The sequence below is a fragment of the Lithobates pipiens genome, unplaced genomic scaffold (assembly GCF_037356315.1).
Source record: "Lithobates pipiens isolate NorthernLeopardFrog02 unplaced genomic scaffold, aLitPip1_a1.2 Scaffold_28, whole genome shotgun sequence".
In the NCBI taxonomy this organism is placed as follows: domain Eukaryota; kingdom Metazoa; phylum Chordata; class Amphibia; order Anura; family Ranidae; genus Lithobates; species Lithobates pipiens.
This window is the reverse complement of record NW_027507789.1, coordinates 70,987,663-71,013,939: the sequence shown is the minus strand read 5'-3', so window position 1 is coordinate 71,013,939 and position 26,277 is coordinate 70,987,663. Positions and strand designations below refer to the sequence as shown.

The window sequence follows — 26,277 nt, the reverse complement described above, 5'->3', positions numbered from 1 at the left end:
TTTAACAATATGCTTTATTATGGATATACAGTACAAAAAAAGTGACAAAAGATATCAAGAGTTTGACTGGCAATAATATAGATAGGTACATAGCAAATGGATTTAAGATAGTAAAAATAAGAGAAACACAGGCCTAGATCATATAAAGGCCCATAGTTCAGGATATCAACTCCTACATGTTTTGTTGTGAACAGGCAGTACGGACCCATTGTAGCTGTCACATTAGATGTTTGCTGATTGGCCGCCTGGTTGTGGAGTCCGCTCAAGTTCTGTGGTTGTCAGTCATGTGACACAAACGTGTTCACGCTGTGCAGTCTGGGGATTGTAGGCCGTCGCCTTATGTTCGCTGGCTCATGCGCAGAAGCTCTCTCTGTCTGCTCACTGATCGGCTTGATGCCGATCAGGTGTGGGGGGCCTATAAAGCTAATCAGCTCATTTTAAATTCTGTTGGACTCAGGGGCATCGTTATTTGTTGCTGCTTTGGGCAAGGTACTTTTTATTTTTGATTATATGTCACATTATTGAACTTCCATCAAAATTCTTTACAACTGAATTCGTATTTTTTTCCGGTTTTGTATTTTAGCTGTCTCATAACCCAAATATTCAGCTGCAGCATATCAACATCCTGATTGCATACAGCCTGGTTTTTGATACCGCTCTGGGTTCTTTTGGTTGTCTGTTAGCCTGCAAAAATTAGGTGAGTCTTCTCCTTTTTCCCTTTGTTTACCACTTTTCTTTTTTGGTACACGTATCCTCGCTGTTCGGTAATTAATTGGATTTTCTTTCTTTCTGTTTTTCTTTAGTTATTTATTTTTGCCAACTTGTGACAATTTCTGCTCTCTGCCAAATTATTAATTACTAAACCTACCCGCTCAGCGCCCCTGCTTTATTACTGATTTTAATCTATAATTGTAAGTAATTGAGGCTATGTTAGCCCCACATATTTGGGATTTGGTTATCCCAGTTATTCTATAATATTAATTTACTCTTTATTTCTTTGATTGCTAGGTCTTTGTTCACCCTCTGTAGAAATATATGCGGTACTGAGCCAGTGGTATGTTTTTGGGGTCCCCTTCTCCCTTTCCAGTGCTCATTTGTGGCTCAGGGGTACGTATCTGTGGCGCATTTTTGGACTTACCGACCATGGGGGAGGGGGCGTGGTCTAAGACCATGCCGTGCACTCTGAATGTACAACAAAAACAAACAATAATTAATTATATACAAACCTGTAAATGTGTTGTAACCTTATGTCATCTTTTTGTGTTTTTTATTTCTAGTAAAGGCATATATCACTTCCCCGAGGAATCCAATGGTTTGGCGAAACATGTAGGAGTTTATATCCTGAACTATGGGCCTTTATATGATCTAGGCCTGTGTTTTTCTTATGTTACTATCTTAAATCCATTTGCTATGTACCCATCTATATTATTGCCTGTCAAACGCTTGATATCTTTTGTCACTTTTTTGTATTGTGTATCCATAATAAAGCATATTGTTAAAAACTTAAATTTTTTTTTTAAATCTAATTGTTATTTGGTACTCTTTGGCGGCATTATAATCCCCCTCCCCTCTCTTTATCCCTGCCTATTCATCTTTGTTTAACCAGTTGAGATCCGTGCTATAGCCAAATGACGGCTACAGCGCGGACCTCCTTTGCCGGGACTATGTCTATTGACGTCGTCCCGTGCACGAGCGGCCTGCGCGCTCCCTGTGATCGGCGAGTCTATGAGACTCGCCTGATCACGGATCCGAGCAAGGGGTCAATCCCGACCCCTTACCACGTGATCAGCTGTCAGCCAATGACAGCTGATCATGTGATACAACGGAGCCGGTAACTGGCTATTATTCCTCCTCGCGCTGACAGCGCGAGGAGAAAAAAAAAGAGCCGATCACCGGCGGCCGTGATCGGGACATTAGTCCCGATCACGGCCAGCCCTGCCAGTGCCCACCTGCCCCCTGCCAGTGCCACCTCATCAATAAATAAGTGCCCCCCGTCAGTGCCACCCAGCAGTGCCCACAGTGCCACCCAGCAGTGCCCACAGTGCCACCCATCAGTGCCCGCAATCTGCCTCAACAACGGTGCTGCACCCCAGTGCCACATATCCGTACCCATCAGTGTCATTTACCAGTGCCCATCAGTGCTGCCCATCAGTGCCCATCAGAGCCACCTATCAGTGCCACCTATCAGTGCCCATCAGTCCCATCTATCAGTGCCCCTTAGTGCCACCCATCTGTGCCACCCATTCGTGCCACCCATCCGTGCCATCTTATCTGTGCCCATCAGTGCCGCCTTATCTGTGCCCATCAGTACTACCTTATCTGTGCCTATCGGTGCCACCTTATCTGTGCCTATTGGTGCCACCTTAACTATGCCTATCAGTGCCCACCAGTGCAGCCTATCAGTGCCGCCTCATCAGCGCACTTCAATGAAGGAGAAAAATGACCTGTTTGCAAAATTTTATAACAAACTATTAAACATGATTTTTTTTTTGCATCTTTTTTTGTTTGTTTAGCAAAAAGTAAAACTCCCACCTGTAATTAAATACCACCAAAAGAAAGCTCTATTTGTGGGGAAAAAATGATAAAAATTTCATTTGGGTACAGTGTTGTATGCCCGCGCAATTGTCATTCAAAGTGCATCAGCGCTGAAAGCTGAAAATTGGTCTGGGCAGGAGGGGGGTTTAAGTGCCCAGTAAGCAAGTGGTTAAATAATAGGGATGAGGTGCCGTATACTGTGAGGTTCTTCCAGCCACACCCCTTTTCATCCACTGCATAAAGTTTAGCTAGATCACACTGCAGGCCGTTCCTGGTGTACTGTTTCTAATATACTTCTGGCAGGCAGGTGATTCAGTTAGCTGCAGTGTATTTAATATATATACACAGATAGTCTCGAATATATATATATCCACTGCATACAGTTTAGCTAGATCTCACTGCATGCGATTCCTGGTGTACTTTCTAATATACTTCAGGCAGGCAGGTGACTAATGCCGCGTACACACGGGCGGACTGTATGGCCTACTTAGTCCGCCGAAACACATTTCAGCGGACAGTCCGCTCGTGTGTGGGCTTCAGCGGACTTTTTCAGCGTGCAGTACGGCGGACTAAGTATTTCGGAATGTTCGAAATACTGTCCGTCGTACTCGCATTTCGGCGGACAATCCGCCCGTGTGTATGCCAGTCCGTCGTACTTTTGAAATGAGTGGACTTTTCCCGCCCGGAGAAAAGTCCGCTCATTTCGAGCGGGTATCCAGGTAGGCGGGGCCCGCGAAGGAGACGTCGCTGGCCCCGCCGCCTGGTATGGACTTAAAGGGGCACCCCAACGCCGAAAAAAATCGGCGTGGGGGTCCCCCCCATGTCCACAACAGACCCTTGTCCGAGCACGCTACCCGGCCGGCCAGGAAAGGGGGGCGAGCGAGCGCCCCCCCCTCCTGAGCCGTACCAGGCCACGTGCCCTCAACATGGGGGGGTGCCTTGGGGAAGGTGGGGCCGCGCGGCCCCCCCACCCCAAAGCACCTTGTCCCCATGTTGATGAGGACAAGGGCCTCTTCCCGACCACCCTGGCCGTTGGTTGTCGGGGTCTGCGGGCGGGGGGCTTATCGGAATCCGGGAGCCCCCTTTAATACCGGCCCCCCGCCCTATGTGAATGAGTATGGGGTACAATGTACCCCTACCCATTCACCTGTAAAATAAAAGTACCAAAAAAAACACAACACACGAGATAAAATACTTTATTGCACAGCTCCGGGGGTCTTCCATCTTCGGGGGTCTTCTCGCCGGACTCCGGCTTTCTTCCTCGCCGCCGGCCTCTTCTCCCGACTTCGGGGGTCTTGTCCCCCTCTTCGGTTCTTCTGCCGGGCCACCGCACCTTCTTATAGCTCTTTTACAGGCGGTGGCCCGGTCTTCTGTCGCCGCCGCCACCTTCCGTTCTTCTTCTTCTTCTTCTTCTCCTCCAGGAGATGTTGCCTCGACGATCTCTCCGGCCGGAATGCCAGGGACGCACTGCGCGGCCACTTATATAGGGACAAGGGGCGGTGTCACATGGCTTTATGTCACATGGGTTGGTCACATGGGTTGATGTCACATGGGGACTATGACATCGTAAGGTGGCGGGGTCACCATGTGACACCAACCCATGTGACATAAAGCCATGTGACACCGCCCCTTGTCCCTATATAAGTGGCCGTGCAGTGCGTCCCTGGCATTCCGGCCGGAGAGATCGTCGAGGCAACATCTCCTGGAGAAGAAGAAGAAGAAGAAGAAGAAGAACGGAAGGCGGCGGCGGCGGCGACAGAAGATCGGGCCACCGCCTGTAAAAGAGCTATAAGAAGGCGCGGTGGCCCGGCAGAAGAACCGAAGAGGGGGACAAGACCCCCGAAGTCGGGAGAAGAGGCCGGCGGCGAGGAAGAAAGCCGGACTCCTCCGCTAGCAAAAGAGCTACAAGAAGATAGCGGAGGAGTCCGGCGAGAAGACCCCCGAAGACGGAAGACCCCCGAAGCTGTGCAATAAAGTATTTTATCTCGTGTGTTGTGTTTTTTTTGGTACTTTTATTTTACAGGTGAATGGGTAGGGGTACATTGTACCCCATACTCATTCACATAGGGTGGGGGGCCGGCAAGGGTTGTCGGGAAGAGGCCCTTGTCCTCATCAACATGGGGACAAGGTGCTTTGGGGTGGGGGGGCCGCGCGGCCCCCCCTTCCCCAAGGCACCCCCCCATGTTGAGGGCACGCGGCCTGGTACGGTTTAGGAGGGGGGGCGCTCGCTCGCTCGCCCCCCTTTCCTGGCCGGCCGGGTAGCGTGCTTAGACAAGGGTCTGTTGTGGACTTGGGGGGGACCCCCACGCCGATTTTTTTCGGCGTTGGGGTTCCCCTTTAAGTCCATACCAGGCGGCGGGGTCAGCGACGTCTCCTTCGCGGGCCCCGCCTACCTGGAGACGCAATGAGCGGACTTTCCTCCGCGTGTGTGGGCGAGTACGTTCATTTCAAAAGTAGGGCGGATAGTATGGCGGACTTAGTACGCCGTATTAGTCCGCTCAAAAAGTGGTGTGTGTGGTCAAGTCCGTTCATTCGAAAGTATGACGGACTGTCCGTCGGATTGTCTGACGGACTAAGTTGGCCAGACAGTCCGCCCGTGTGTACGCGGCTTTAGTTATCTACAGTGTATTTAATATATATATACAGATAGTCTTGTATATAGATATATTCACTGTATACAATTTAGCTAGATCTCACTGCAGGCCGTTCCTGGTGTACTGTTTCTAATATACTTCAGGCAGGCGGTTCAGTTAGCTGCAGTGTATTTAATATACATATACAGATAGTCTCGTATATATATATATATATATATATATATATATATATATATATCCCCTGCATACGGGGGTGGACTGACCAGTCGGTCACTCGGGCGCCGCCCGAAGCCATTAGGGGCCCGGTCTCAGCCACATGAGAGGCCACTTGAAGCGGCTGTGCCTGTATCACATGCCGTGATCATGCCGATTATAATACTGTTAATGGCGTGCTGCTCCCCGCCAGCCCCTCCTTCCCTCCCGTCCGTCCCAGGTGATGTTACGACGCATACAGTACAAGCACCTGGGATGGACTGGGGGGAAGGAGGGGTCGGCGGGGAGCAGCGCGCCGTTAGCAGTATTATAATCGCCATGATCATGGCATGGGATACAGGCACAGTTGAAGAGTGGAGGGGCCAGCAGGGAGCTGCGTGCTGTTAGAAGTATTATCGGCATCCGGTAAGTGAAGCCTGGGCCTGCCACAAGTGATAAGTGATGGGGGATGGGGATGGGGGGTGGCAGTACAGATCCATGGGGCCCGGGATCCCCCCACCCCACAGTGTCCCCCTCTGTGAGTGTCCCTATGTCCCCCTGTGTGTGTGTCCCTGTGTGTTTGTCCCCCTGTGTGAGTGTCCCCCTGTTTGTGTGTGTGTGTCCCCTGTGTGTGTCCCCCTGTGTGTGTGCTTGTGTGAGTGCCCGTGTGTTTGTGTCCCCCTGTGTGAGTGTCCCCGTGTGTGTGAGTGTGTGTGAGTGTCCCCCTGTGTGTGTGTGTGTGTGTCCCTGTGTGTGTATGTGTGTCCCCCTGTGTGTGTGAGTGTCCCCCTGTGTGTGTGTTTGTGTGAGTGTCCCTGTGTGTGTGTCTCCCCCTGTGTGAGTGTCCCCCTGAGTGTGTGTGAGTGTCCCCGTGTGTGTGTGTCCCCTTGTGTGTGTGTGTGTGAAAGTGTCCCCTTGTGTGAGTGTCCCCCTGTGTGTGTGTGTGTGTGAGTGTCCCCCTGTGTGTGAGTGTCTCCCTGTGTGTTTGTGTGTCCCTGTGTGAGTGTCCCCATGTGTGTGTGTATGTGAGTGTCCCCTTGTGTGTATGTGAGTGTCCCCGTGTGTGTGAGTGTGTGTGTGAGTGTCCCCCTGTGTGTGTGTGAGTGTTTGTGTGTGTGTCCGCGTTCTCCCTCCAGTGACCTCATGTGTGTGTGTTCTCCCTCCAGTTTCCCCCTGTGTGCTCCCCCCCAGTGTCCCCGTGTGCTTTCTCCCCCCGTGTCTCCCTGTGAAGGTGTGGCGCCCAAGGGGGCCCCATGAGCTTCTATTGCCCGGGGTCCCATGAGTTGTCAGTCTGCCCCTGCCTGCATACAGTTTAGCTATATCTCACTGCAGGCCGTTCCTGGTATACTCTTTCTAATATACTTCTGGTGTGTGTTTGTGTCCCCCTGTGTGAGTGTCCCCGTGTGTGTGTGAGTGTGTGTGAGTGTCCCCCTGTGTGTGTGTGTGTCCCTGTGTGTGTATGTGTGTCCCCCTGTGTGTGTGAGTGTCCCCCTGTGTGTGTGTTTGTGTGTGTCTCCCCCTGTGTGAGTGTCCCCCTGTGTGTGTGTGTGTGTGTGTGTGTGTGTGTGTGAGAGTGTCTCCCTGTGTGTGTGTGTGTCCCTGTGTGTGTATGTGTGTCCCCCTGTGTGTGTGAGTGTCCCCCTGTGTGTGTGTTTGTGTGTGTCTCCCCCTGTGTGAGTGTCCCCCTGTGTGTGTGTGTGTGTGTGTGTGTGTGAGAGTGTCTCCCTGTGTGTTTGTGTGTCCCTGTGTGAGTGTCCCCATGTGTGTGTGTATGTGAGTGTCCCCGTGTGTGTGAGTGTGTGTGTGTGTGAGTGTCCCCGTGTGTGAGTGTCCCCCTGTGTGTGTGTGAGTGTCCGTGTGTGTATCCGCGTTCTCCCTCCAGTGACCTCATGTGTGTGTGTTCTCCCTCCAGTTTCCCCCTGTGTGCTCCCCCCCAGTGTCCCCGTGTGCTTTCTCCCCCCGTGTCTCCCTGTGCAGGTGTGGCGCCCAAGGGGGCCCCATGAGCTTCTATTGCCCGGGGTCCCATGAGTTGTCAGTCTGCCCCTGCCTGCATACAGTTTAGCTATATCTCACTGCAGGCCGTTCCTGGTATACTCTTTCTAATATACTTCTGGCAGGCAGGTGATTCAGTTAGCTGCAGTGTATTTAATATATATATATATAATGGAAAATTGTTACCAATGCTTTCTGTAAATTTTCCTTTCCTGGTCTACTTTCATGCCAGCACACAATGGGTTAACACCTTCCTCCAGTTTCTTAGTACCACCTTATTTTAGCTGATAAAAGGGAACCCCTCCTCTCCTGCCCTTGTTCCATTAACTAGCAGACAACAGGCTTGTAGGGAGGGAAAAAAGATTGTCCTGATGTGAGAGCAGGCCAGGAAAGGAAAATTACAGTAAGTATTGGTAACAATTTTCCGTTTTCCTGGCCAGCCTCACGTCAACACACAGTGTAATTTGATTTAGCTGATATAGGGTGGGATAACAAAAAGAGTAGAAAAACAACTGGTAATGCTGCTTTAGTGTATATTTTATTTTGCTTGGAAGGGTGCTGACACCACTGCGTTTCCAAAATTTTATGCCCTAGCAGCTGTGACATCTAAACTGTAATGTCTTGCAAAGGTTTTGCAGGAGCTCCAACTAGTGATCCTGCATATGTCTTCAACCAATATTTTAGCAGAAGCTGCTTATGAGGCTTCCGCCCCTTTTGTTGAATGAACTCTAATAACCTGTGGAGGCGTCAGCCCCTTTTTCTCATACGTGAGGCTTATTACCTTGGCGATCCAGGTAGCTATGATTCTAGCTAATGCCGCTTCTCCTCTTCTAGGTCCTGACTGAAGGACGAACAAGGTATCCATTTTGCGCATCTGTAGAGAGCGGTTTAAGTAGGTTGAAAATAAGTTGACCATGTCCAATGTTCTGACATTTAGTTCTTCCGCTTGTCTCGGCGGTTGCGTGAAGCTGGGTAGGACTGTCTCCCAAATTGCATGGAACTTGGAAACCAACTTAGGGGTTAAGGCTGGCGAGGGCCTTAGGATCACTTTGTCCGGGAGAATGATGCAGAAGGACTATATTAAGGTAAGTTTTATCCTTTAACATCACATTCTATGTATTTCATTTTTGCTAATATATTGTATTTATTTCATGATTCCATAATTACTGTGATTGTAATATGCTGTGAATGTCCTCTTTGTCCTCATGCATGCTGTAAGCTTTTAATGCTCCTTTTTTGCCCTTCATGCATATCTGCCTTCACTAACCTCCCCAGCATGCTATCCCGGGCCCATACACACCTGCCTAGTAAATTAACAATGTATTTTGTCAGCTCCATTGTAGTGCTTACCCTAAACACCCCCTAAAATGTGAAATGGAGAAGTTTGGCGATAAAATCTACTGTATAGGGCACCTCATCCCAAAATTCAAAGAGAAATATGGATCTGGGGAGAAGGGGATTATTGTGGTGCCTAGTATTAATAGGATGTGACATGAGGTACCAGAATTGAAGACAATTGAATGTAATACATAGCATAAAAAATAAAAATGGATTCTTTATTAAAGAGAATTATTCATAAAATTATGTATTTTCAAAAAAATACACTGGACAGCACAATACAACAGATAAATTAGTCGTCTACTCAATGTGATATGGTCGAAATTTAATCGCTGGTCAAGAGAGTCCCAACATGTTTCACCATTACCATGGCTTCTTCAGGGGAACCATTCTTTTGACCCACAGAAAGACGAACAATAACTATGAATAATAACAACAAATAAACAAACAATCGTTTTTATACGATTAATTGAACACCGCCTGTTACCTCAACAGAGGCAATTATATATGTTAACTATCAATTTTAAAAAATAGGCAGAATGGAATAAAATAAAATAAAAATTGTATTATTCATGGGTACATGCATACCCCTGGCTCATCCACAAGCCCACAATTGATGAGGTACTCACAGGGGGAGGAAAGGAAACATCCAGCCCTTTACATCACCAATGGTGGCTGTAGGGGGTAGAGGGGAGACCGATCAATACAATAAATAATGAAATAATTAAATATACATGTATAGGTATGCAGGACAAATATATACCTCATACATACTAAATGCAGAGTTAATGTCGGAGAACTACATAGCAGAAACACCGAAAATTTGGAGAGATTGAGGATAAAACTGACACACTATCAGGCAACCTAAATGCACACAATGATACAAAGAAACCCAGGAGACATGCCCGTAAGACAGGGGGCCAATTAAAAATGCCAAAACTAAAAAATTAGATGAGATAGATCCATGAATAAGCTCACCTGAACCCTAAAAATTGAGTTCTATGGGTATTCAGCAACCAGGTTGGTTGGTTTATCTCCAACGTAAAAACCCAGCCTGAACTATATGGCTATATAGTAAGGATAATGCTTAGTAATAAAGCCCCTAGTAATATAAAGAGAGAAAATGTATATAATCATAATATGTAGTAAACCAAGGACAAGGAAGGCTGAAAAAGTGTGGATCAATGTCAGCCTATACCTAATGCTAACCTTGTTTCCGTGTGCCAAGCAGGACGGCGTCCCCAGAGAACCAGCAACCAGCCATTGGCTGGAGGGTCTTATATACCCCCCACTCAGATCGGCGCTTAAACGTGGACGTCAGCAGCAGGCGACATTAGCGTCGTCATGCGCAGGCGCCGAACGTGAGCGCCTAAAGAGAGTGGACTAAACAAACTCCGTACGGCAGCCCGATCGGACTCTTAGGCCTACAATCCCCAGAATCCTAAGAGGCTCGCACTGCGTCATCACTACACTGTGCTTGACTCGAGTGTTAGCGGTGACAGTGCTAGGTAAATGAGATTGAATACTCCGGACTGGAGATACCGGACGGGGGGAAGGAGGGGTCAACACGAGATGGCCATAGAAGCACAGAAGATGCTGTGACGGGCACTGTTTCCACAGTACAGTGCCCGGGGCGTCCATACAGGCACCAGAAGGCGAAACATCGAGCTGGTCCACCCAAAGAGGACCAATCACCAAACGGAACACCCATTGGCCCCCTGTCTTACGGGCATGCCTCCTGGGTTTCTTTGTATCATTGTGTGCATTTAGGTCGCCTAATAGTATGTTAGTTTTATCCCCAATCTCTCCAAATTTTCGGTGTTTCTGCTATGTAGTTCTAAGACATTAACTCTGCATTTGGTATGTATGAGGTATATATTTGTCCCGCATACCAATATGTGTATATTTAATTATTTCGTTATTTATTGTATTGAACGGTCTCCCCTCTACCCCCTACAGCCACCATTGGTGATGTAAAGGGCTGGATGTTTCCTTTCCTCCCCCTGTGAGTGGGCTTGTGGATGAGCCAGGGATATGTATGTACCCATGAATAATAAAAAAAAAAAAATATTTTATTCCATTCTGCCTATCTTTTAAAATTGATTGTTAATATATATAATTGCCTTGGTTGAGGTAACAGGCGGTGTTCGATTAATCGCATAAAAATAATTGTTTGTTTATTTGTTGTTATTGTTTGTCTTTCTGTGGGTCAAAAGAATGGTTCCCCTGAAGAAGCCATGGTAATGGTGAAACATGTTGGGACTCTTGACCAGCGATTAAATTTCGACCATATCACATTGAGTAGACGACTATTTTATCTGTTGTATTGTGCTGTCCAGTGTATTTTTTTGATAATACATAATTTTATGAATAATTCTCTTTAATAAAGAATCCATGTTTATTTTTTATGCTATGTATTACATTCAATTGTCTCCAATTCTGGTACCTCATGTCACATCCTATTAATACTAGGCACCGCAATAATCCCCTTCTCTCCAGATCCATACCCCCTAAAATGTGTACTAATGTTATTTTTGTCCTTAAATTCAGGCAGAGTGCAAGAGGCATTTTTTGGGGGGCCAAAACTCATTTGGAACCCTCCCTCTCCCCAACAGCTAAGTCAACCAATAACAATACTCTATTTGCTGACTTTGCCAAATCCATACACACTATACCTACCTCTTTTGTGTTCATATTTATTGATGAATTCACCAAAGTATGTAGTGCAAGTGCCTGCCTGAATACTTTCAAATAGTACTGTTTAAAGTTTTGTTCTCCTATTATCTTGATAGATAATTGCAGAATGTAAAAATGTGCTTCAATTTGGACAGTGTGTATTCATATTTTTGGATTATGACACTTCTTACCTGTCCAGCGGGCTGCCAATAGTGTAAGGAGGGGCTGGCCAAAGTAACACACGTTATTTATGCATTCACCTCTCCATGACGTGGAGACAGTTACCTGTCCAAAACATCTCCCCCTCCCCCTACCCTCAAATTTTTACAATGGGCCATCAGAGGGGCTGAGGAATCTGAAAAGTGTACCTTATACTTTTGACTTTAAGTACTCATTTCAGTAAATGTTCTACTTATGTTGGCCAAGAATGTTTATGTCTAATCTGCTTGCAATGTTATGTGCAAAAGTACTTTTTTTTTTTTTTGTTTGACTCCAGTTTACTTCAAACCCACAGAGCTGGCAGACTGTGGCCTCCTGTCAGAAACCATGAAACAGATCTGAGACAGAAGTACAATCAAATCACACTTGTTTATTAATAAAAATAAAAAGGTAAATAGAAAAAAGCGTAGTCAAGCATAGCCAGAGTCCAGAAGCCAGATCGGGTAGTCAGCCAGTCCAAAGTTCATAAACCAGATCGGGTAATCAGCCAGGCCAGAAGTCAGAGATCCAAGGAGAGCAACTGCAAGCAGGATAAGAAGTCAGGTGGAATGTCAGCAAGCCAGTCTTGAAACAAACAGCAGTAGATGGTTCCTTGTTATGTGACCAACGCGAAGGCAAAGGAAAAAGTGAGCTGGAAAGCTTTAAATAGGCAGGTCAGACGAGCATCATGGGGAACAGCTGGTAACTGTGGAAAGAGAAGAGAGCTGGCAATTAGCTGACAGCTAAGGGGCCAGCCCAGAGGAGGAAGGGCTAAGCTAGCCCTGACAGTACCCCCCCTCAATGACCTCTCTCCCTCGGAAGGATCGGGCTTGAGGGAAAACCGTCTATGGAACTCACGGAGGAGGACAGGGGCATGTACGTCAGAGGATGAAACCCAGGAGTGTTCCTCCGGACTGTGTACCCCTTCCAATGCACAAGGTACTGTATGAGCCCACGGAACCTACGGGAGTCAACAATGGATTGTACCTCATACTCCTCATGGTTCTCAACCAGAATAGGGTGAGGACGTGGCAACGAGGTGGTAAATCGGTTACAGACCAACGGTTTCAAAAAGGAGATATGAAACACATTTGAGATGCGCATACTAGGAGGAAGGTCCAACGCGTAAGCCACTGGGTTAATCCTGTGAAGGATACGGAAAGGCCCAATAAACCGAGGTGCAAACTTCAGTGAGGGAACACGAAGCCGGAGGTTGTGAGATGACAGCCAGACCCTGTCCCCGACCTGGTAGGAAGGCGCAGGCAGGCGTCTGCGGTCAACATGAAGTCTGTACCTATCATTAGCATGACGCAAAGCCTCCTAGACTTGTACCCAAGTGGAACGAAGACCACAGAGATGCTCCTCTAATGCAGGATACTCTGCGGAACAAACGAGTCAGGCAACATGGAAGGTTGGAAACCATAATTCGCCATAAATGGAGACAATCGGGAGGCAGAATTCAAGGCACTGTTGTGAGCAAACTCTGCCCAAGGTAATAAATCAGACCAGTTGTTATGATGGTCAGAAATATAGCAACGAGGAATTGCTCCAAGGACTGATTGGCTCGTTCTGCGGCCCCATTAGACTGTGGTTGTTATGCAGAAGAGAACGCAAGCTGGATTCCCAACTGTGCACAAAAGGCTCGCCAGAACCGGGCGACAAACTGACTGCCCCTATCCGAGACAATCACCTTGAGTAGCCCATGTAAGCGAAAGATCTCCGGAGAAAAAATGGAAGCCAGTTCCTTAGAGGTGGGCAACTTCTTAAGTGGAATACAATGACACATCTTTGAGAACCGGTCAACCACCATAAGGATAACAGTGTTGCCTTGGGAGTTTGGCAATTCCACAATGAAATCCATAGACAGGTGAGTCCAGGGCCTCTCTCCATTGAGTATGGGTTGTAGGAGGCCCACTGGAAGGTGTCGTGGAGTCTTACTCTGAGCACACACGGGACAGGCAGCTACGAAGGCAGTAACATCAGCCCGTAGACTAGGCCACCAGAATTGTTGGGAGATAGCCCAAATGAGTTGATTCTTTGCAGGATGGCCAGCTGCCTTGGGAGAATGGTAAGTCTGGAGCACTGCAGTACGGAGACTCTCAGGGACAAAGCAGCGGTCACAAGGTTTATCAGGAGGGGCATGGACCTGAGCAGCAAGAATTTTGTCACCCAAAGGCGAAGTAAGACTGGTGCAAACCGTTGCCAAGATACGATCAGGAGGAATCATAGGAACCGGAACCGACTCCGACTTGGAAGTGGAGGAAAATTGTTGTGACAAGGCATCAGCTCTTACATTCTTAGTACCGGGTAAGAATTAGACAATGTAATTAAAGCTCGACAAGAAAGAAGCCCATCGCACCCTTCTGGGAGAGAGTTTCTTAGCCTCAGACAAGAATGTAAGCTTCTTATGGTCAGTAAGAATAAGAACAGGCACAGTGGTACCTTCAAGGAGATGTCTCCATTCTTTCAGGGCTAAAATGATCGGCAACAGCTCTCTGTCACCAATCTCATAATTGCACTCAGCAGGTCACAATTTCTCAGGAAAGGTAGCCACACGGATGCATAGTGCTCTCAGAGTTAGGACGTTGAGACAGAAGGGCGCCAACTCCAGTCTCAGAAGCATCAACTTCTAGGATAAAAGGCAACGTAGGATCAGGATGAGCCAACACAGGAGCAGAAACAAAGGCAGCCTTGAGAGTCTCAAAGGTCTTAATGGACTCCGTTGACCAACTCTGTGGGTTACCGTCCTTTCTGGTCATATCAGTCAGAGGCTTGACTAGAGACGAGAAGTTACAAATAAACTTCCGATAGTAGTTGGCAAATGACATAGCCCAGGAATGTAACCTGTTCACGATGGAACTCGCACTTCTCCAGTTTACAATAGAGATTGTTCTCTCTTAGTTTCTGAAGTACACGACAGACATCTGTGTGGTGGCTCTTCAGGGACTTGGAAAATATGAGGGTATCATTGAGATAAACCCCCACACACAATTACAACAAATCTCGGATTACATCGTTAATAAATTCCTGGAAAACTGCCGGGGCATTACAAAGGCCAAAAGGCATTACCAGGTATTCATAATGGCCTGTTCTGGTATTAAACGCAGTTTTCCACTCGTCGCCCTCCTTAATGCGCACGAGATTGTATGCCCCTCTCAGGTCAAGCTTTGTGAAAACCGTTGCTCTCTTGAGGCTGTCAAATAACTCAGTAATCAATGGAATCGGGTAGGCATTCTTAATCGTGACATGATTGAGACCCCTATAATCTATACAAGGTCTCAGATCACCGCTCTTCTTTTTCACAAAGAAGAAACCAGCACCAGCAGGAGACGAGGACTTGCGGATGAAACCTCGAGAAAGTGCGTCAGCAACATACTCCTCCATGGCCTTATCCTCTAAGACTGACAAAGGGTAAACCCGGCCACGAGGAGGTATGGCACCAGGTTGAAGGTCAATTGCGCAATCATAAGGCCGGTGTGGAGGCAAACTACCGGCTTGACCTTTATCAAAGACATCACCAAAATCACGGTACTCCTCTGGCAGGGAGGGGAGTGAAGCAGTGCACAGGACCTTGGATACCTTCAGGAAGCATGTCTCACTGCATTGTGGTGACCAGGAGAGAACCTCAGCACGGAGCCAATCAAAAGAGGGGTTGTGTCTCTGTAACCAAGGATAACCAATAACCAGCGGAAATCTGGGTGAGGAACAGGGGAGGGCTGGGCCAGGGGGCAGGGATGCAATTGCCCCCTGGGCTGCTCTGATATGTGGTGGCAAAGGCTGCTGTGTCGTCAGCTCAAAACCGCAACATGCACAGTTCTTGAGCTGGCCGAGTCCAGTACTGTGAGCCAGCGATGTCTTCATATCAGGGTGACAATCTGTGTTGCACAGCCCCGCCCAGCCCCTCCCTACTCCACACCATTGGCTGGCAGAGGCTGGACCTGCTCTCTGCTCAATCTGAGCAGTTGGCTGGAATCCAGTGAGGCTCCTGGGAGGCTGGGACCATCCAAGTAAGTGAGCTCCTCCTCTCTGCAGCCAAAAAGTTTTTTTCTAGCAACCTGTGCCAGTACCTTGCCCTTCTAGGGCTATGTGGTATGATGTGGGCTCTCACTGACATGCTGCAGTTTGGCTGCAGTGCTAGTGTACTGGCAGTCATCCTGCATGTTGCCCCTGGGACATAGAGGATGCACATTTTTACTGCATGTTCTGAAAGTGCACAAAACGTCCTGCATGCTGCATGTTTGGTGCACTTTCAGAACATGCAGCAACAATGAGTAACCTAAAAGAAGTCTGAGGGGGTGTGACACCCGCCAGTACACCCACACTGCAGCCAAACCGCAGCACACCAGTGTGAGCCTAAATGCTTGTATTCACTTGCAGCAGCCACTGCCACTCCTCTGAAAAGTGATCCATGCTCAGGTCACTTTTCAGAGGCATTTGACAGGCAGTGAATAGTTGATATCACATTTCATCCCTGCCTGCTTTAACCCCCCTAAATGCCAATCCCTGCAGGTAATGACACAGTTCACTTTGAACTCCACCTTATTTCCATTACTCTCTGTAGGTATTAGATGTGGTCTCACCTTTTTGTTTGCACATCTAATACCAAAGGGTACTTTCACACTGCGGCGATGTGGGCGGTAGTGGTACAACACTGCTCATTTTAGTGGAGCTTTACCATTGTTTTAGTGGCGCTAGCGGGGCACTTTTAACCCCCAATAGTGGCCAAGGAAAGTGTTAAAAACGGCCGTGTTGCATTCATTTCAATGGGCTGGGCACCTCTCCCAAACCGCCCCAATAATGCTGCTTGCTGGACTTTTCAGAATGTCCTTCAAGCGCACCGCCCCAGTGGGAAACCTGGGGTGGCATAAGAAGCGCTTTACAGGTGCTATTTTTTAGCACTAAAACGCCTGTACAGCGCCTTCAGTGTTAAAGGACCCTAAAGAGAGTTCTGGAAATAAGGTGGAGTTCAAAGTGAATTTCTACACCTAAGTGGAGCCCCCCTTTCAGAAGATTTGAGGATATTATTAAACCCAGAGACTGGGGGACTTAGGCCACAATAGACAGATTGAAATTCTGCCGGTTCCGCAGACATTTCAATCTATCTCTGTGCATACTGGTTGTACAGAATTTGACTCCATCAACTGACAGTACAACCAGCGTGTCTTTATGTTTTTTAGCGATCAGTGCTGGCTGCTATAACTGCCAGCAGTGATCGCTGTATTCTGATGGCTTGGAAACTTTCACCTCAGAGCACACACCTACACACGGCTCTTACGGAAGCTTGGTAATTCAAGTTCTGGGCTTCCCTAACATTACAGCCCTGTGGGGCTGTGACCAAGTCTGGGCAAGAGCTGGGATATGACATTACTTACCTCATATCCCTGCCACTCCTAAACCTGATCCACTGCAGCACCAGGCCCACAATGCCCTTAATCTGGCCGGTGCTCCGGCATGCACCTGCATGTGCATTTCTTACTATCCACAATTGAGACAGGAGGAACCTGCACCCTGGTGAATCTGGTGTTCATGCCGGGGAGACAGCAGGACTTGCGTGTTTAGCCTGCTGCGCTCACTGTGACTCTCAGCTACTCTGCTTGCTTGGCTTGCCCAGTGGTGTGGTGCTCACTCACCAGAGAAGCTCCGGACTCCACAGGTAGTGCTTAGTGTGGTGGCAGTGACAGCACAGTCTTTAGTCTTCATCTTCCTGCTGTCTCATTGGTCTGTGTACCGGGTGTGGGGAAGGGGCAAGCTCTTTTTCTCAGTCTCTCTGGGGGCAATCATGCAGTCTCTTTCTGAGAGACTGCTCCATTCTCTGGGAGACTGCTCCACTTCACACTGCCTGTACAGAGACTGACTGCTTCACAGTGCCTGCACAGAAAGTGACTGCTCTCTCTGTGCAGGCAGTGTGAAGCGGGGTCTGTGCAGACAGTGTGAAGCGGGGTCTCTCTCTGTGGAGGCAGTGTGAAGCGGGGTCTGTGCAGACAGTGTGAAGCGGGGTCTCTCTCTGTGCAGGCAGTGTGAAGCGGGGTCTCTTTCTGTGCAGGCAGTGTGAAGCGGTCTCTCTCTGTGCAGGCAGTGTGAAGCGGGGTTTCTCTCTGTGGAGGCAGTGTGAAGCGGGGTCTCTCTCTGTGCAGGCAGTGTGAAGCGGTTTCTCTCTGTGGAGGCAGTGTGAAGCGGGGTCTCTCTCTGTGCAGGCAGTGTGAAGCGGGGTCTCTCTCTGTGCAGGCAGTGTGAAGCGGTCTCTCTCTGTGGAGGCAGTGTGAAGCAGTCTCTCTCTCTGTGCAGGCAGTGTCAAGCAGTCTCTCTCTCTTTGGGGCAATGTGGAGCAGTCTCCCTCTCTCTCTGTACGGGGAATGTGGTGTAGATGGGTGGTGAGCTGATTCAGTGGTTCAATGGGCCACTTGACTGGACTTGCCCCCCAGGCCTAAGGCTGCCAGCCCTCCCCTGGTGAGGAAATAACTTGGAATTGGATTATCTCATGGTGAAGAGCCCCTACGGCCATGGACAAAGGAACTGTCTCATGAGTCACATAGGCAGGCTGTAAAGGTCTCCTGTCAATAGCCTCAATGGCAAGTGGAGTGTCACGCAGCTGCAGCGGAATCGAGTGCTGCGAAACAAATGCAGCATCAATGAACAGGCCTGCAGCCCCAGAGTTGATTAGAGCCTGTATCTCGATGGAAGACTCAGCCCAAGAAAGGGTGACCAACACCAGGGGCTTATACTTCTGGATAACTGGGGACGAAACAACGCCACCTAAGGTCTGTCCATGACAGGACCTCAAGGTTCGGGCGTTCCCTGAACGGGTAGGACAAGACTTCAAAAAGTGACCTGCCTGGCCACAATAAAGGCACGATCTCTCCCTCCTCCTAAAGTCTCTCTCATCCTCAGAGAGACACGTGAAGCCCAGGTGCATGGGTTCATCTTCACTGACCAACTCGGTACCAGGAGGCATGGGAGGTGAGGGAGGCATGGGTGTGACTACAAAGCTCGGAGGCAAACGTACAGGAGGCTTCCGCAAGCGCTCCTTAAGAGAGAGTCTTTCTCTGAGTCTGGAGTCAATGAGGATGGCAAACGAGATCAAGCTCTCCAGCTCAGTGGGTATATCTCAGGCTGCTATCTCATCCTTGATGGAATCCGAGAGACCATGAGAAAAAGCAGCCACGAGGGCCTCATTGTTCCAAGCAACCTCTGCTGCCAGAGTACGGAATTCAATGGCGTAGTTGGCAACAGTTCTCGTACTCTGTTTGATAGACATGAGGCACTTGGCAGCAGAAGCGGAGCGTGCGGGAACGTCAAAAACCCTTTTAAAGGAGGCCACAAACTGAGGGTAACGCAAGACAAGAGGTTTTTGCATCTCCCATAGAGGGTTAGCCCAGGCCAAGCCTCTCTCAGAAAGAAAAGATATCACGAAACCTACTTTGCTTCTGTCCGTGGAAAACGCCTGGGGCAGCATTTCGAAGTATATCTCAACCTGATTGAGAAACCCTCTGCATTGAACTGGATCACCCTCAAATCTCTGGGAAAAAAAAGCGGTGCAGAACCAGACATACCTCTTATAGAGGTAATACTCGAGGCGGTTGCCTGCACAGAGACTGGCGCAGCAGCAGGGACGGCCTGTGACTCAGGTTGTACCGGAGCAGCCACCATGGGGGATTACAGGTGAGCCGTGCGATTCAGGAGCGTTTGTAACGCCAAGGCAAACTGATTCATGCGGTGATCTTGCTCATCCAATCTGGAAAAAATATTACCAACAAGTGGATTGACTGTATCTTCTGAATTCGTGGCCTTCGCATACTGTCAGAAACCATGAAACAGACTGAGACAGAAGTACAATCAAATCACACTTGTTTATTAATAAAAATAAAAAGGTAAATAGAAAAAAGCGTAGTCAAGCATAGCCAGAGTCCAGTAGCCAGATCGGGTAGTCAGCCAGTCCAAAGTTCATAAACCAGATCGGGTAATCAGCCAGGCCAGAAGTCAGGAATCCAAGGAGAGCAACTGCAAGCAGGATAAGAAGCCAGGTGGGATGTCAGCAAGCCAGTCTTGAAACAAACAGCAGGAGATGGTTCCTTGTGATGGGACCAATGTGAAGGCAAAGGAAAAAGTGAGCTGGAAGGCTTTAAATAGGCAGGTCAGATGAGCATCATCTGGAACATTTGGTAACTGTGGAAAGAGAAGAGAGCTGGCAATTAGCCGACAGTGGCCAGCCCAGAGGAGGAAGGGCTAAGCCAACCCTGACACCTCCCAATTTATCCAGAAGTGGGACTTTCCCAACTGCGCTGGGGAAATAAATGGGAAACATGTCCACATCTTCCCACCCCCCAACTTGGGGTCGTACTATGTTTACTATAAGGGGTATAGTAGTATCGTGTTGTTGGCGTAGGCAACTTATGAATTCCTCTATGTGGACGTGGGGAAGAATGGCCAGATGTCGGATGGTGGAGTCATCATCCAGACGGAGTTCTACAGATGGCTCCAGAATGGCAGCTTGGGCTTGCCACCTCCAGAAGACAATGTGGGGGGCCTCCCATTCGTATTTGTCACAGATGAAGCATTTGCCCTGGGGGACCATCTTATGTGGCCATTCCTTATGAGGACCCTCACCCTGGACCAGAGGGTTTTTAATTACCGGCTAGCCAGAGCCAGAAGAGTGGTTGAAAATGCCTTTGACATAATGGCCAGCCAGTTCCGCCTAGTCCTTACTGCATTAAATATGGTGGAATATAAACTAAACCACATTATTCTTTCCTGCAGAATTTTGCACAAATTTTTACAAAAAAAATGCAGCCAACTATGTGGTTCCTGGTCTCCTAGTTGCGACTGAGGCCGGCTCACCGGAAATAAACATGACGGCACTTGAAGCTGGCCATCCTGGCTTGCCCCCCCCCCCGAAAGCACCCACGAAGTATGGCAAAGCTATGTGGAGTACTTTGCAGGCAGGGGGCAATTGATATGCCAGATACTGTTTAAAAACTATGGAAAATAAATTTGTTGTTAAAAACTGAACTCATATCTCATTTGATTTACTGCTTGTGTTTCTTTTATCTGTCTCCTAGGTTCTCCAATGGCCATTTTTTTATGGGCATTTTCTTCAATAGTGCAAACTTAACTTATTTGATACATGAGGTGACAATCTCTTCTTCAGCTAACTATTATGTTGTGCTATGGATCTGCTACAAACACACAATATTTTTGTTGTTAATGTATGTAATGCATTAATGATAAAAATAATCATCATATTCAACTCCATGAGTTAATTGCTTGGAGTCCCTAAAATGGACAAAAATTGAGTATAGGGTACGCTGTGGTGAATAATAATCATTATCTGATGCTTATTCTCATGATTAAGACAATATACAATAATATATTGTATTGTACTGAGACAATACAAAAATCACATATACACATAATAAATCAAAAACCTCCACCTTAACAGAAAGTGATAAATAGTCCCAAAAGTCCCAATAAAGTGACGAATGTATCAAGAAACAAAACAAAATAAATCAGTGAAAAAATTCTTCATAAAAAATCCACAAAGAAAAAGTTTATATGGAAATAACCTCAATCTTCCAAGTGTAATGGCGTCTTCTGACAAAGATTTGTGATCCTTCACCAGATTTAGGTAGACATGAACACCCAAACGTGAAATGAGTAAATGATCTGCTTACCAGTCAATTTGACTTCTTTCATAAGAAAGACATTCAAACTGAATTTTTGCAAGATAGTGCCTGCTCACATGTGATGAGATATGGAAATTCTAGGGACCTTCCTCCTCAGTAGCAAAAGCGGGATATACAAATAAAGCAAAGACCGTCCATTCGCATAATACCGTTTTATAATTAAAATCGAATGTTAAAAAGTGACCAAGTGGCTGCTTACATTAAGAATTGCCTATCCCACTGGGGCTGCTGGCTTCTCAAATGGAATGTTGTATGGAGTCGCCTCTGTTCCCCCCTCTGAGTAATGGTGTGCGTTCCACCGATTCACACCGGCAACCACCCAGACCGGAAGTTGTGTAGGCAGATAAAAAACGTGACCAGGTACCGCCTCAACATACGTTTAGTTTGTTTACGTCCTTAGGAAGGGTACCTGGTCACTGGTGGTCACGTTTTTTATAGTGTGGATGATTGATAGAGCAAGCTTCGTGTGCAGCCTCAGTCCCAGTTTAGGAACAATAACAAGCTGAAATGATATTATTTTCACACAAACACTGCCAAATTAAAAAACAACAACAAAGATAAAACACAGAGGGTTTGTTTCTTATCCCTTTGTCTCTCCCCATATATTAGAATTCATTGGCCTCATAGTTATGCAGTTTGATAGCATATCCATATTAAAAATAAAATAAATTACGTAATTCTCACAAAATCCTCAAGATGGCAGCATATATTCTAGCAGTGGCATATAAACTTCTCCAGGCCAAACACCACTATTTAAAAGTACTATATCACTACATTTTATGTTTATTCGGCAGCTAATATGAAAACAATAAATTGATCAGTTTCAATTAATTTCACCTTGCTAATCATTAGACAAAAAACTATTTAAGTCTAATTCTATGTTCATTCCTAGTGGTTGCATACTTCTTAATTTATATATCCACTTAGTTTCATTTTTAGAAATGTATCTTTTCATATGAATGCCCCTGCAATGTTTTACAATTTTGTCAATCCCGTAAAACGTACAAAGTGTGGGGTCACTATTATGGTATAATTTGAAATGTCTTGAAACACTGTGGTTTGGGAAGCCTTTCTTTATATTTGTTAGGTGTTGATATATTCTAATTTTTAATTGTCTTGTTGTTCGACCTACATATTGGAGGGAACAAGGACATTCTAAAACATATGTAACGTGTTCTGAATTACACTTAATAAGTGGTTTGATTTTAAAATTCTCTTTGGTTACTACAGACTGAAAATGTGCAACTTTTTTGGAGGTTTCTGGTCTCCTTGTTGTTTTGCAGGCTTTGCACCTAGTACAAAAATGAAACCCAGACCCATCCAGAAAAGTGGATAATTTCCTAGGGGGGGGGGGGGGGTCTGGTAAATTCCAAGCTATTAAGTTTCTCAGCCCTGGGGCCCTCTTATAGATGAATTTGGGTTTGGGTGGAATGGAGGGTGACAAATCTTTGTCTTTTAACATGTTTTTTTAATCATGGCTTCAACTTTCTTATATTGTCAGGTGAACCCTGACACAAAAGCCACTTCACCTTTGTATTCATGTTTGGGTTTAGTAATTAGTAGGGATTGTCTATCCATCAAGGACACCTGTGCCAGTGCTTTGTTCAAGGCACTCTCTAGGTATCCCTTTTCCAGGAACCTTTCAGTGAGCACCTCAGCCTGAGTCTGAAAATCAGTATCACTGGCACAATTGCGCTTGAGTCTCATATATTGTCCTTTAGGGAACGCCCCTATCCACCGCAGATGGTGGCAACTGTGTGTTTTGCCGCATAGCCATTTCTATCGTTTACCTTAAAAAAGGTTTTGGTGTCAAAACTCCTATAGTTTTTTATTATTGTCAGATCCAAAAAAATGACAGATGTGTCACTACATTCTGTCGTAAATTTTAGACCGTAATGGTTATTATTTATTTGTGCCAAAAATATTTGAAAACTCTCAACCGACCCTTTCCAAAACAGGATCACGTCATCTATATAACTTTTATAAAAAGCCAATGACCTGTCTCTATTTGCAAAAATGGTTTCATACTCCCACTCATTGAGTACAACTTTAGCCACACTTAAAGGCGTAGCGAGCCCCTATAGCCACAGTCTGGTTGTAGTACTCATCTCTAGCCCAAAAGTAATTGTTCCTCGTGGCTAGCTCTAGGCCTCTGATAAGGTAGTTTATTTGGGCTTTCTTTAGTTTAGATTCTCTCACTAATGCCCATTTAAGGGCCTCTAATGCGTCCGTATGTTGAATATTAGTATATAGGGACTCGATATTCCCTGTTACCATGACTGTATCCTCCGTGGCTACCATCTTTTGTACAATCAAGTCTCTGCTGTCTTTCAGATAGGAGGGACTTTGGGATACTAAAGGTTTGAAATTTCATCAAGATACTCCCCAAGTCTGGAAAAAAAGGGAGTCAATCTCACTAATTATGGGTCAGCCTGGAGCATGATCTTTATTTGTATGTATTTTAGGCACTATATACATTACTGGAGAATTATTTTATACAATCTGATACCCAATTTTTCAATTCAACTTTCAATCGTGCAGTAGGGCCCCCCTTCAATTTTTGATATGTATTTTTCCTTTAAAGTTCCCTCTAAACGACACTTGCGGTGGTCTAGGGGGATATTGGTTGCGAGTTTGTTCACAATAATTATATTCTGGAGGCCTATTGTCCAATGGTCCAAACCTGTTATAGGTTTGTACTGAATAAGGCGGAGGATAGGTGTAGGGATTGGGTGTAGGATAATTTTTGTGATTCATAGAAGGTTTTCTAGTTTTTTTGGGGGTACTAGATACTTTTGGTGTTTTAGCTAGTTGAACTACTACATCCTGTTCCCTTTCCATCAAATTTTCAGGTGATGGAGTGGGAAGTAGGGTCTCTTGCCATTTATATACTTTGTTGTCTTCAAAATCCTTAATGTCCCTTTGATTTTTTTTTTGATTTTTTTGTTTTTTATTTCCCCATCGTATTTAGCTAAATGGATCTGGAGTGTTTTTTTCTCTCTCTGCATAGTCGCTATTGCTTTTGAATGGCTCCATAGTTTGTTTTAAATCTGCGATTTTGTACTCCAGAATCGCAGATTTAGCTTCACTTTTCCTTAGCCTCCTTGGATTAAGGTTTTGACCTATATACATTTTAAGAGAGGCCACATCCACCCATAGCCTAATTTGCTTTTCCATATCAAATTGCAATTGTTTAAAGCCCCTATCAAGGTCTACATTAGAGCTAGGGGTATGCTGAAACACTTCCTCTATGTTGATGTGACGTTCTTTCATAAAGTTAAATGCATCCATGTCTGCGTGAGTGTAAATAGGTTAAAAAATGATAAAATTATTATTTTGATACTAATACTGATTGTGCTCCCTCAATTTCAGGTCTGACCAGCGTTTAATCAATTGCTCCTTGGATCGTCGTACCCCAAAATTCTGGTGCAGACTCATGATCTTGACCTTTCTCACATTTGGGTTTGCGTAAGGTCCATACTTCCCATCATAGTTGGGCCTTTTCCAGATGTCCACCATCTCTACAAAGGACATATTTGAGGCCTTATATCTCCTCCTGGATCAGAAACTGCCTTGCTCCGGGCTTTCCTCCTCTTTGCTGCTCTCTGCACGCACCTGCTCTGTCTCTGCCATGTGCGGGGAATACACTAGAAAGAAGGTCAGGGGCAGAGTTTCTCTCATGCACAGTTTATATAAAGCATAACACGCATGCGTCCTATGAACGATCTGTGAGCGGAGGACGGAGTAGCGTAAGTGCCAATCGTGCAAACTAAGGTACAATTTTAACTTGGGGCAGCAGTGGTTAGTGGCCTATAATGCTTATAGATTGAGGCCTATATTGGGACTAGGGATGAGCCAAATACATCCCGGTTTGGTTCGCGGCAGAACATGCGAACAAAAAGTTTGTGCGAACACCGTTAAAGTCTATGGGACCCGAAAGTGAAAACTCAAAAGTGCTAATTTTAAAGGCTAATATGCAAGTTATTGTCATAAAAAGTGTTTGGGGACCCGGGTCCTGCCCCAGGGGACATGTATCAAAGCAAAAATAAGTTTTAAAATGTCAGTTTTTTCAGGAGCAGTGATTTTAATAATGCTTAAAGTGAAACAATAAAAGTGAAATATTCCATTAAATATTGTGCCTGGTGATTATAGACATTTCTAAAGGAATAAAAGTCATTTAAAACTGCCAGCGGTTGTAATGTATTGTTGGGTCCCGGCACTATAGATAAAAATCATTGAGAAAAATGGCCTATTACCAGGCCTTTTGGGTCTGGTATGGATATTAAGGGGAACCCCACACCCAATTGTTTTTAAAAATGGCATGGGACCCCCAGGCTCTATATACTCTGAACAGCAGTATACAGGCGGTCCCTGGGTTACAAACAAGATAGGGACTGTAGGTTTGTTCTTAAGTTGAATCTGTTTCTAATTTGGAACAGGTACATTTTTTAAGTGTAGCTCCAGCCAAAAAAAAATAATTTTATATAAATTTCTATTTTTAAGCTTTTTGGATAACATAGGGAAGGCTTATGCCCCCTGTAACATTTGTTTTGCTGTCTGTGCCCCTGTTCAGAAGGTTTCACCTCACTTTATGTCCCGATTACAATTGGATTTGGAAAATATTGGTTATTAGGGAAACAAGGATTGGTGATAAAGCATTAGTGGAGACACCTTTTTCCCATATTAACTCTTACAGGAGAGAATTTCCCTTCCTAGGGGTAGATTTCCTCTCACTTCCTCTTCCACCTGTATATACTATATGGCCTTCCCTATATACTCTTCGGAAAATTGGGCCTTAGGTGTTGGTGGTACCAGAACACTGTAAGCCCTCACAGTTACTCTTGGTGGGTGCTGGAACGGGCCTTGCTGTGAAATATTATATCAAGAATTGTAATTACATGCCACTGTTAAACAGGGACAGAAAAATTGGGACTTTGGTGGTGGCACAAAACTGTAAGCCTTCACAGTTACTCTTGGTGGGCACAGGAACGGGCCCTGCTGTGAAATATTATATCAATAATTGTAATTACATGCCACTGTTAAACAGGGGCAGAAAAATTGGGCCTGTGGTG

The 26,277-nt window shown here is 46.2% G+C and overlaps 1 long non-coding RNA gene across 6 annotated transcripts; it reads left to right on the top strand.

Annotated features, from left to right (window-relative positions):
• The first annotated feature begins 369 nt into the window (after positions 1 to 369).
• Positions 370 to 25,353, top strand: LOC143935480 (uncharacterized). 6 transcript variants are annotated; one of them, XR_013263532.1, is made up of 8 exons: positions 370 to 489; positions 584 to 697; positions 804 to 911; positions 1,009 to 1,107; positions 1,278 to 1,326; positions 8,148 to 8,170; positions 8,251 to 8,398; positions 24,578 to 25,353. It is a non-coding gene; the product is annotated as an uncharacterized LOC143935480 (long non-coding RNA). The 6 variants fall into 6 exon arrangements; XR_013263528.1 differs by lacking the exon at positions 1,278 to 1,326; XR_013263530.1 differs by having other exon boundaries at positions 8,148 to 8,398.
• The last annotated feature ends 924 nt before the right edge of the window (positions 25,354 to 26,277 follow it).